Below are 12741 nucleotides of genomic sequence, written 5' to 3' on the forward strand. Positions count from 1 at the left end.
AGCCACTGAGACACCAAAAACAGAAAACCACACGAAGTGGCTTCAAAAGATATGGTTTCCGCCGGTGGATTTAAATAAGTATTTTCTAACTAATACCTGCAGGCTGCAGCAGGTTTCATTCATCCAGTTTAAAATCTGTAATTTGGCTCATTTGTTCAACAAAAGAACACTTTCGAAAAAAATCTTCGGAATTGTTTACTGGTTCCATTATAGTTTATGAATGATCACAATACCACTGAATCATAAATTAATTAATTTGCATGTTATTAATTAATAATAATTTAAAAAAATCATAATTGTACGTTAACTTTAACTATCTTAACATTTAAAAATATTAAATATTTAAAAAAAAATTGATGGGCATTCAAAAAAAAATTTTCAAATTTTTTTTTCAAATACATGCAATCATGCTGCTCATCATCTACTCATTTACTACTCATTTACTACTCATTTACTACTCATCATCTACTCATTTACTACTCATTTACTACCCATCATCTACTCATTTACTACTCATTTACTACTCATCATCTACTCTTTTAATTTAATGTTATCAAAATTATTATAACAACAAAAATTTATTTTACTGTCAAAATTGTACAAATTTCAAATATCTTTACATTTATGAATATTAAATAAGTGCTCCTATAACTGCTGGCCTTTCAAAACTAATGAATTTGCTTTTAAATTAAATTAGAAAAAAAATATATCTTCATAGCTCACTTAATTTAATATTATAAAAATAACTAATGAAAACGCAAATTTATCTTACTATCAAAATTGTAAAAATTCCAAATACCTACAAAACAATGATTATAAAATGATTAATTTTAAAGTGGATGGCTTTTGTTTTTAAAAAAGATAAAATCTTGTAAACTTGCTTATTTTAATATTATAAAAATAGCTAATGAAAACAAAAGTTTATCACACTATCAAAATTGTACAAATTATAATAATTTATAATTATTATTACATTATTTTATTATTGTTTTAAAGATTGTTGACATTGAGTAATTTATAATAGATTAAAATAACCGAGCGTTCAAATTAGTTTTTTTGTATACTTAATTTAATACAATTTCATTTGTTTAAAAGCCATCCAATTTAAAATTAATCATTTTATAATCATTGTTTTGTAGGTATTTGGAATTTTTACAATTTTTATAGTAAGATAAATTTGCGTTTTCATTAGTTATTTGTAATGAATTAGACTCGTACAACTTGTATTTGTGTAGTAGACTTTATTTTATAACAAATTATACAGAGAATTTCATTATCTAACAATTTAAAAATAATAATCTTTTTATACTCGGAGAGTGTACAAATAAAATAATATATTGGTCTGAACATAAAAAGATGGGAATCGCGTAACATGTAACTCACGGTTTTGCCGTTGATATTGATGATGCTGGCGATCTTCGGGATGAACACGGACGGCGTAGTTGCTCGCGTACTGACGGCGTACGGACGTCTAGCGTAAAAATGTGATAAAGGAGGGACGGCTCAGGGCAGCCGTATATAGCCTGTAGCACCTCCGTGTATGCCGGTGTTTTGAGTACTGGCCGGTTTGTGCAGGCTATGCGAAAGAGCTGGTAAGTGTGCAGCAATTTGAGTCCGTGTATAACGGTGCGTTACTACCGTCCGGCTCTCAAATATACTGCACTCAGCAGGGAGCAAGGTCATCTTTACCGTGGCTGCTGGCTCATACTTATCCTGTTGCCAGTCCGGAGGTCATTATCAGGATGGTGGTGTTGACTTTTGGCAGTTCGAACTCTCCAGTGATGTTTATATATATTTGCTTCTCGGGAACTTATAGTTTTGATCATACTGAGTTCGAATCTGTTAATAGTTGGGTTCTATTTCCCCGGGTTTCGTGGGGAAATTGGTTCTTGTGTCGGGCGGCGGAGGTGCCCAAAACTAGGTGCTCCTCCGCGCCATCTATGTTGCGATTAGGTACTAGATTATATGCGCTCGGCGGAGATCACGTTAGGGCGTGCGCGAGAGTGCGCGGCGGCGGCATATTGCAGTAGTGCGGTAATGAGACACGAGAGTGTACCACTTGTACTTGGCACTCCGTTTTGTCTCGTTACATATTTTTATAATATTAAATTAAGTGAGCTATGAAGATATATTTTTTTTCTAATTTAATTTAAAAGCAAATTCATTAGTTTTGAAAGGCCAGCAGTTATAGGAGCACTTATTTAATATTCATAAATGTAAAGATATTTGAAATTTGTATAATTTTGACAGTAATACAAATGTTTGTTGTTATAATAATTTTGATAACATTAAATTAAAAGAGCCTATCGACAAAGAGTTATTTGAAAATTTTTTGTTTTGAATGCCCATCAAATTTTTTTTTAATTATTTAATATTCTTAAATGTTAAGATATTTAAAGTTAACGTACAATTATGATTTGTTAGGATTATTATTAATTAATAACATGGCAAATTAATTAATTTATGATTCAGTGGTATTGTGATCATTCATAAACTATAATGGAACCGGTAAACAATTCCGAAGATTTTTTTCGGAAGTGTTCTTTTGTTGAACAAATGAGCCAAATTACAGATTTTAAACTGGAGGAAGATGATTTTCACGCGTGGATGGAGAGGTTTGAGCTATATATCTTCTTAAATTTAAATTTAAATCATAAACACAAAAAGATATTGTTTTTTTAATGCTACTTGGCAAGTATGGCTACCCTCTGTTGGTGCCTGATAAGCTTTCGTGGCTGTAATAAGCTATTTGCACCGAGACAAGGGCCAAAGTCGAGTTCCGCGACTATTGCTGTCCCGCGCCCTGCCTGTTCTACTGCTCGCCACTCGCCAGGTATCGTACGGCCGAGTTCCCCGCGTCGTTTAGTCTGGTCCGGTTTTGCAAGCCGTTCGTACCGTTTTTTATGCTTGCGACGACGACAATAACACGAACGCGCTCCGCCGCCAAAAACGTAGTGCGTTACCTATTGTCGGATACCACTCCAGTCACCATTCACCAGCCAAAGGTCCAGCCAAATGCCATAATACTAGCCCGAGTCACATCATAAAAGTTAGGTCATTATATTGTTATATTTATGTTTTTCTTTGATGATTATGCAATATCGTCGCCGACGCCCTATTATATAATATAATTTATATTATTACTCGTTAATGTTCGCCTGATTATCGTTATATTATATTTATTATTTATTATCACCATTATTAACACTAAACAATAAGTACCGTTTGTTGTCATTATTATTATTATTTACATAATGTGAATTATTATTCTATTTTTTTTACCATCAACATTTGGTCTTACAATTATTTTACATCGATGTAAACTCATTGTCAGTTTCCCACATTCGTACATTTTTTTCCGTTTCCATAATTTTTATACAGTCCACTATCATCGCACGGCTAGTGCCCGTACTTTGCCGGGGCAGTTATCGTACACCGGCGGCGATCGCCAGTGAGCGGGCAATACCTGACGACACATTGCGCCGTCAAACTGCACGGCTGTTCAAATCAGGTTGCCCCTCACACAATATTGATATATATATACAGGGTGATTGATTAAGCGCAAAACACTCATTATCTCAAAAAGTATTCACTTTTTTCAAATTTTTTTTTCTTCAAAATTTTAGATCTACACTGTTCTAGAATTATATAATTATTTAATAATTTTCACCCTTATATTTATTAGGTAAACCACCATCAACTTTTGATTTTCAAATAGCAACCCATACTAAAAATTTCAAAATTTAGTAAAGCTTTTTTTCTTATGAATTATCACGTTTAAATTTTCAATTTTCGTTAATCCGTTGACGAGATATAACTCCTCAAAGTTAGGGTGTTTTGGGAGATGTTTGTGTGTAAATGCGTTATACCTCGACAATACTGCAGACCGCAGTAATTGGGATTTTTGTGCTCCAGCGTAAAAAATAATAAACTATTCAAATCAATTCCGTAAGTACGATAGTTAAGCTTAAGTTGTGCCCCAAAATACCCCATTATATTGCACAGTTCTCCCCCACGCTAATAATGCCACTGGTCATTGGACATGATATTATTGATATACCTACTTATCGCTTATAAAGACCAGAAGTTACAATAATTAACTCGATACCAAAGATATGTATAATGGTGATAAATGATTATCAGTGTACCTACTTCCAACAATAACTTTTATTGTTATACATACATATTATAAGTAATTGGATTATTGGGCTATCACGTCTTGTCGCATGTAATCCCCACTACATACCGTCCTTCAAGCCGCCTAGTTCAAGATTAACAATACACCACAGATATAGATAATAAACCTAGATTGCTAGGTTCCCTATATTAACCATATAAACGTTTGAAGCCCATAGATAATAAAGATATGGATAGGCCACGCCTATGTTAAATATATTTGAGGCCGCGTGCCTGGAGGGGAAGGCAATTGAGGCGTTTTTATAATGATAATTGATACTCTATATAGGTATACTTGTTTGGCCTCAACTGGACCCCTTAAATACCGTTGATAAGACCGATATGTCCTATCCATATCTTTATTATCTATGTTGAAGCCACAAATCCGCCATTATTAGTAGGTTATTTGTTTCTTATCATGTTATAATTTTGATAACACAGTACACAATAATTTCTCACTATAATAAATATATTATATTGATCTATGAATCCATGTTTAAATAATTTTAAATTTGTAAACGTCTTTTTCGTGAAGTCGTGAAGCTAAAAAGTTCATTTTATTATTTGACGTTAGTTAAATATTTATATTTATTTAATGTCGTCTAATTAATTTGAAATGTAGATGATAATCAATTGAATAATTTCATACCTATTATGTTTATAATTTATGTATAAACTTTTAAATTAAGTAAGTGTATTACAATACTATTTTATTACCAATTATATTATTATTTGTTAATAATACTTAGGTATGTAAGTATATTTAATTGAGCCATTTCTTAACTACAGTTAGAGTAGGTGTATTTTGACAAATAAAAACAATGTTATATTACATAAAAAAATAAATACTTTTACATGTTATAAAATAAGATTGTTTTATGAAGTTTTTGCCTCTTACTAACCATTTTCATTAAAGATGATGTTAATATTTTACTATAAGAGTGTAATCGTATGTTCAAATATGTATGCGAAATTAGGTTTAATTATTCAAAAGTATAGAAAACTGGGCTTAGGCGACACTTAAATCGATTTTAAGTAACACTTATACATATATTACCTAACAATATAATAAAGTTGCAGTGTATGCATAGGTTAGGTTAACCTAACCTGCACCTAAAAAATTTATTTGTCATTATAATAATTAAATAAAATTACAGTTAAACAAATTTATACTTACTTAATTTATTTTGTAGTCATATTTAAATCTAATACGTGAAGCAATATTTTATTTTTCACTGTTATCAAAATATCGGTATTTTTAAATGTAATTGGAAATGGTAGTATAAATATCATTTTAACATAGAGGATCTTCCAAAGTGTATGTGATATTAGATTTCACTATTGCATATTCAAATTCTAATTTGGAATCATAATATATATGTGTAATTTATAATGTGCAGTTAATCCTAATAGATTTTTTTCCACTTCTTGCAATTATTAACTTGATTACACCTAAAAAATTTATTTGTCAGTATAATAATTAAATAAAATTACAGTTAAACAAATTTATACTTACTTAATTTATTTTGTAGTCATATTTAAATCTAATACGTGAAGCAATATTTTATTTTTCACTGTTATCAAAATATTGGTATTTTTAAATGTAATTGGAAATGGTAGTATAAATATCATTTTAACATAGAAGATCTTCCAAAGTGTATATGATATTAGATTTTACTATTGCATATTCAAATTCCAATTTGGAATCATAATATATTATTATGTGTATGAATTATTTTATAATCACTTTTTTTTATGAATTAAATCATCTGTTTAAGTATGTTTGTAGTAAATATAAATAGTCTAGGACTATCTATGTGCCAAATTGAAGTAACAAAATAAACAAAACTCAATAACTGGCTGACACATCTTAGTTGTTAGTAATATTTTTATGTAATGCTATGATACTTGATTATATAACAACGCATTTATTATCCACTGGGTAACAGCAAACCATATGCTATACATTTAAACAACAATTGTAGATGTATAAATGATTAAACTGAAATCAAAATATTTTAACTTAATGATATACATATTGTATTATTTATTTAATTGTAGAAACTAATAACTAGTAAAACTTACCAACAAATTGTACATAATATTATTTATATTATGTACCTACTCGCCAAGTATTCAATTGTCATGTGATTAACCACTTTAGGTACTTGCTTATTTGATTAAAATATTAAATAAAATACAATATGTGGTAGATAAGAAAAATATATTCAAGAACTTTTTATAATGTAAATATTAAACTTGAACTTTATTATAACATAATATGTGCATTATTAAAATTTAAACACTTAAAACTGATAAATATTAAAAAGTAAAACTTTATTAACATTAACGACTCGATTCGAGCCAATTCAATAATTATTAAATCTTACAATCACATCGTGCTTATAATCTTATAAGTTTATAACCTCATAACCGTTTATCAGCTGATACTCAACGTATTGCCATGTGCTTCACGATAACCAAGTATTAGGTATACTTCATATCATGTAACCATAAACCATGATATCTGTAATCGTGCACAGAACAATACAAATAACAGCTGATGTGAAAATACGTAATACAGTTATTAATGGTCTTATAATATGATAGGAAAATACGTAAATACGTAATACAGTTAGTAATAGTCTTATAATATGATATGAAAACACGTCATTGTAGTGAGTAGGTACAAAGATTATCATTTATCAACGATATACCTTGTGGTTGAACAATATCGAATTTATTACTTATAGCTTCTGGTATTTATAACTGATAAGTATTATTATGACCAATGCTGCAAACACCTTCAATGGGGTGATCTATGCGAACCCTGTTAAATTGGCATTATAAAATGCATTTAGGGGCCCAACTTACGTTTACAGTAGGTAAGGTACTTACTGAATTGATCTGAAAAACGTAATATTTTTTACACTAGGGCATACAAATTCTAATTTTCACGGTAGGTATAACGCATTTACACACAAACACCTCCAAAAACACCCCAACTTTGAGGAGTTATATCTCGTCAACGGATTAACGAAAATTGAAAATTTAAACGTGATAATTCATAAGAAAAAAAGCTTTACTAAATTTTGAAATTTTTAGTATGGGTTGCTATTTGAAAATCAAAAGTTGATGGAGGTTTACCTAATAAATATAAGGGTGAAAATTATTAAATAATTATATAATTCTAGAACAGTGTAGATCTAAAATTTTGAAGAAAAAAAAATTTGAAAAAAGTGAATACTTTTTGAGATAATGAGTGTTTTACGCTTAATCAATCACCCTGTATATCTACGTGTGTATATGTAAATTTTCATTTTATGTTCAAAAGAACAATAAAAAGTGTATAAAAGAAAATAATGTAAACTATTATCATCATTATTGTAAATGTTGTATGTTAATAGTATTTAAACAAAGTATATGCATATGACACTCTGAAAACGCAGCTGTTAAGTCATTTTATTACAAGTTGTATAAGCGAGTGGAGTCAATCAAATACTAGAAGCATTTCAAGTCCAAATGGGAAATTTAACAGGGAAGGATGTGTACCTTAGAGAAAGCTGGCAGTACACAAAATGGTGATGTTGGAAAAAAAACAAATAATTTGTTATTGCTATGGTGCTGTGGGTCACACCAAACCTGATAATAAGCATACAATTTTAATGTTTAAATCGGAAAAAATTCGGTTAGGTTAAGATAATATGTTGAGTTAAAATTAATCATTTAGTCAAGGATGTTGATAATAATTTAGATTTATACATTTTTTATACAATATGAAATAAGTTCATTATCATATCAAGATATAAGCAAGTTCTCATCATCATCAGCATACTTTTAAGGATTCGTTAGGCTATTTTAATCTTAAACAATATGAAATGTTCAAATGTATTTAAAATGTGATGCCGTTCCTATTTTCTGAAAGCCAAGAGTAGTATTACCTTTGACGCGGTACGCAATAGTCGCCAGCACAAAATACAGGCATCGCAGAGACCGGTCGGCACCTTATCAACCGCCACCACGGCCTACGACGATACGACTTAGTTGACTCCCATCAACGCTCCAAAGGCTAGGCGGGACGGGAAGACAAGTCACGCCGGACGATACCAGTCACCGGCAATCGCGGCTCTGCGACACGTAACGTCAACGCGACAACACGGTGTTTGATCGCCCGTGTTATAAGAATGTAAGAACCACGACCGACAATCATCCCACGTTGGATACGCCAGCCCTCGTCCGACCACGGAGATCGACCGATCATCATCTCCATCACCAGCACGCCATCGGCAACGGTTACGCCAACCATACACCTGCGAGGACGATCTACAATCAACCTCCGCCAGGTCCGCGTCACCTTTTGCGCTAAAAGATAAAGTCAGTAAGGAACTAAATAGATTGGTTAAGGTAGATAATCTTAGTAGTAATTGAAACATCTGAGTGGAAAACATCTGTTGTATCAGTATGTAAAGCAGATGGGTCAATTAGATTTTGTGGTAACTACAGTCTACAAGGTGACACTAAATACATTTTTAAAAATTGATATATAACCAATTTTTAGGTAAATGATTAATTAATTATTATATTCCAAAGAGCTAAACTATTTTGTACTTTAGATTTATCTCAACAATACCTACCTACAGTTGCCTTTAAGTATTAATAGTCAAAAACTCACTACTACACGTAAGGGATTAGGTATATATGTATAAGTGATTGCTTAATGAAGTAGCTTCTGCTCTTCGGATGTTACTAAGAGAAATGGATAGTATGTTGGGTGATGTTGAAGGAGTTGGTTTTTAGTATTTATTTACTTGGTCTACACCGAAAATCATACGCATACATAGATAATAACACAGCACGTTTCTGTAACATTGAACCTGTTAGGTACTACTGTTGTTCCTTTCTATAGATTAAATATTTCTCTTAACGCTTTAGTATATAAACATAATAGGATTTGTTACCATATATATATTTATGAAATTTTTTTAATGCAAATACTATTTCTAACACTTCCTTATGTTTACTTTTATTCCGCTGGTAATAGTGAATTTGATGCAAATAACACTGATTTTTATAACCCATCAATTACTTTCGAGAATACTGCTTCAACTCCATATTTTGAACTTTACTATCTGAGCATACTACTAACGGCTTTTCTTTTAATCATAAATCTCTTGTAATGTCTCCAAGACTAAAGATTCGTTTGGATACAATAAGTAACTCACGTGGTTAATTTTTCATTAATACATATTTAACACGCGAGCCTACACTACGAACATAATACACAAATGCTACTTAACGCTCTCTTAGCATTACATGAAAAATACGTTACAACACAATATTCATATTATACAGTATAGCCAACTTATACATTACAGACCCTCAGTAACAAAATTATTAAAGAGATTTTGCATTAGAAATAGTTTCTGAAGGTTAATTAAAATTACCAAATAATAAAAATTTAGCATTCCGGGAATTATACCCACGATATCAAAATAAGAAGTCTAAATATCTACTGATAAGCTGATAGGAAAATACACGAAACTAATACATAATTTTTATCTAATTTTATTGAAACAAATAAAATTTCTAATGGACAATACGTAATAATTGTGACAGTTGTACACGCTGTCTTTATAATTATTATTATTGTTAGATTTATATTCAATATGGTTTGTCATATAGTTTTCTTCTCACTCATGTTAATAAATATGATTATGAGTTCTTGACAGCAGTTCCTTGACAAGTATTTACTATTTAAAACCAAATACAAAATTCGTGGGCTTCACATATAATATTTAATGGCAAAAAAGTAACAGTTGTAACAATAGTTGGTACTAGGCGGAAAGGTAAATAAGTTATAAAATAGTATATATGTATTTTAAATAAATAATATTTATTTTAAGTTATTATGTACTTGTGTTATCAATGTTATCATTATAAAGGTACCTATGTAACTCCATGATAGACACCTCAAGTCAAAAATGTTATATTAATTGTGGTTCTTCTCCGAGAGAAATTAATAGTATTGAACAATTAAAAAATAGATTAGTTAACCACGAATCGTTGAAATTTAGACCGGCCACACTTCACACATAAATACGATTCTTTGAATGTTTGTTATACGATTCATATCGTTTGAAATGCAAAACTTGGCATATATGTAAGATTGTTATAATATACAAAATGTTTTTAATCAATTACAACTTAATTGTAATACAAAGTGTATTTAAACATTAAAAATTACATTTTAGGTTAGAACACCAGCACGAAAGCTAAGTTCTGCACAACGAAAAAAGTACATTCAAGAAAGTTTTCGCACAGAAATGGGTTTATTGGTCGATGTTGTGCTACAAGATAAAAACAAATTAATATTCATTTGGTAAAATATGAACTATGTAGATTGTAGATGTATTTACTCTTACAAATATATTTTCCGGTAATACAAAGATAGTAACACGGCAAAAAGATTTTTCCAAAAAAGAGCGTAGAAATAACTAGAATTGATTTTACATTACTTAAATGTTTTGGAAACATATCATCTGTAATTGTTTCTAAAAAATAAAAAAATTAAAAAAATAAAATTGAAATCTTCCTCTTATGTAGTAGTATCACGAATATTTTAGGTTTAAGGGTCAATATTAAAAGTATTCACTCACCCACACAAAACATTAAAATATGCCTTTAAAGAAATTTTTCTAAAATTTTTAATATTGCTATTAAAATAATTAACTTTAATATTAGCAGTACAGATATGTATTAGCTTGATTTTTTTATAGATTTATATTATTAGCATTTAATTTTTATAATTTTTATAATAATAATAAAAATAATAATAATTATAATTTAAGTCATATTATTATAATATTGTTATTGACTTTTTAAGAAAAAACTATTTTACCATAAAAATAATTTGAATAGGTTTATGGCATAAATAGTTTGTTCTAAAATTTTATCTACACATTTTGAAAATTGAATTGCTTAAAGTAAAATTCATATTATATTATGTAACCATTTTAAGTCATTACAATTAATGTTCTTAAATAATAAAAAAAAAAAAATGAACATGATTATTTCTCGTTATAATCCTCATAATTTCGTTCAAATTTTAACTTCTTTAAAAATCTATAAAAATTATTTTTTTGTGTATATTTTACTATTTTAGATTTTTAGTTATTACATGAATTATGAAGTACTTAATTGAAGTATCGTATTATAGTATTATATTAACAAATCTCAACTTAAAAATATTAAAAATATTATACTTTTATTACTACAATATACTTAATTTTAAAATGTTTGTGATTTTGAAGAATTTTGTTTAACTTTGAATTTCAAACGCATGTTTAAAATAATTATGCCAACCTATCTTTAATATTTATTAAAAAGCGATATATCATTTAAGGAGAATTAGAATTTGGTTTTAAATATAGGTTGAATAACTCATAGAAAACCTTATATTGAATTTTCAATGTGTGTAAACATTTTTACAAATTTCTAACTGCCTCATGAATTGCCAGTTTTCACGATTTTTATGAAACTGATTAAAATTCTAACTTTAAATGTTAATAAAAATATATTTTTACTGATGATTGCATGCGATGAAAAAGAATTAGAATTATTTAGTTATAAATTATTTTTGTTATACATTTTTGTGCAATTGTTTTAGTTTTTTATTTAATGTTTTACTATATCTTTATATCTTCACCCCTTCTGCCACTATACCATGTTATAATATGGATTGTGCTGTAGCAAAGAAAATTACTTACCTATAGGAAATTTCAATTAATTAGTTTTTTTTAGATACCATAAATTAGTTGGTTAATGATTTTTTCATTTTAAGTGTTGATCGATGTATGGAAATATATTATGATAAAAATTACAACTTAAATAATTTAAAGTGATTATCATTTAATAAAAAGTAGGTAATGGCACAAAAAATATAAAGTATTCGAGTATACGGTCTTAGAGTTTAGTATTTATAAATGTCAATCATTAGATTTTGAATAATTGCATTAGTTAATAATTATTTTTTTTTGTTTGTTCTCAACGTTCTTAAAAATTGATAGTCCGTTTTCAATAAAAGTTATATCACTAGATTCCATGAAAATCAGAGAGTATAATATATAGCTTTTTTTATAACATCTATAGGTTTTTATATGGTTGTTCACATGTACTTTTAATAATTATTTTTTTGTTTTCACGACAATCTAATTGTTTTTTTCTATTTATTTAAATGTATTCTCATTATACTATAATTATATTTAGTGCAAAAATCGCATACATAATTTTGTATAAATATATAGGTATATTATGTATATTGTACATTACATAAAAATAAAGTCTTAAAATAAACTACTTTTCAGCACCTCAACTTAAATTACTTTAATGATGTACAATGATTTACGCCGTTTATCTCAGTTTTTTTAATTGATAAAAAGTGGTCAGAAAATAATCATTTACTTTATCTTCAATCACGGAGCTACAAATAAACCAAACAATAAAAGGTTCAATAATTTTATTTAATGTTTTAAGTTTTTTTTGTTTTCTAGTATTGTTTTACAAATA

At 28.7% G+C, this 12741-nt stretch overlaps 2 long non-coding RNA genes across 2 annotated transcripts; one reads left to right on the forward strand and one right to left on the reverse strand.

Moving 5' to 3' along the window:
- Positions 1-4888: 4888 nt before the first annotated feature.
- On the reverse strand, positions 4889-6598 carry LOC126550126 (uncharacterized). Its single transcript, XR_007604172.1, has 3 exons — positions 6262-6598; positions 5693-6178; positions 4889-5628 (listed from the first exon to the last, which is right to left on the reverse strand). It is a non-coding gene; the product is annotated as an uncharacterized LOC126550126 (long non-coding RNA).
- Positions 6599-8254: 1656 nt separating this feature from the next.
- Positions 8255-10656, forward strand: LOC126549960 (uncharacterized). The gene is made up of 3 exons (XR_007603937.1): positions 8255-10022; positions 10119-10336; positions 10428-10656. It is a non-coding gene; the product is annotated as an uncharacterized LOC126549960 (long non-coding RNA).
- Positions 10657-12741: the final 2085 nt, after the last annotated feature.

Source organism: Aphis gossypii, chromosome 2 (genome assembly GCF_020184175.1).
Source record: "Aphis gossypii isolate Hap1 chromosome 2, ASM2018417v2, whole genome shotgun sequence".
Classification (NCBI taxonomy): Eukaryota; Metazoa; Arthropoda; class Insecta; order Hemiptera; family Aphididae; genus Aphis; species Aphis gossypii.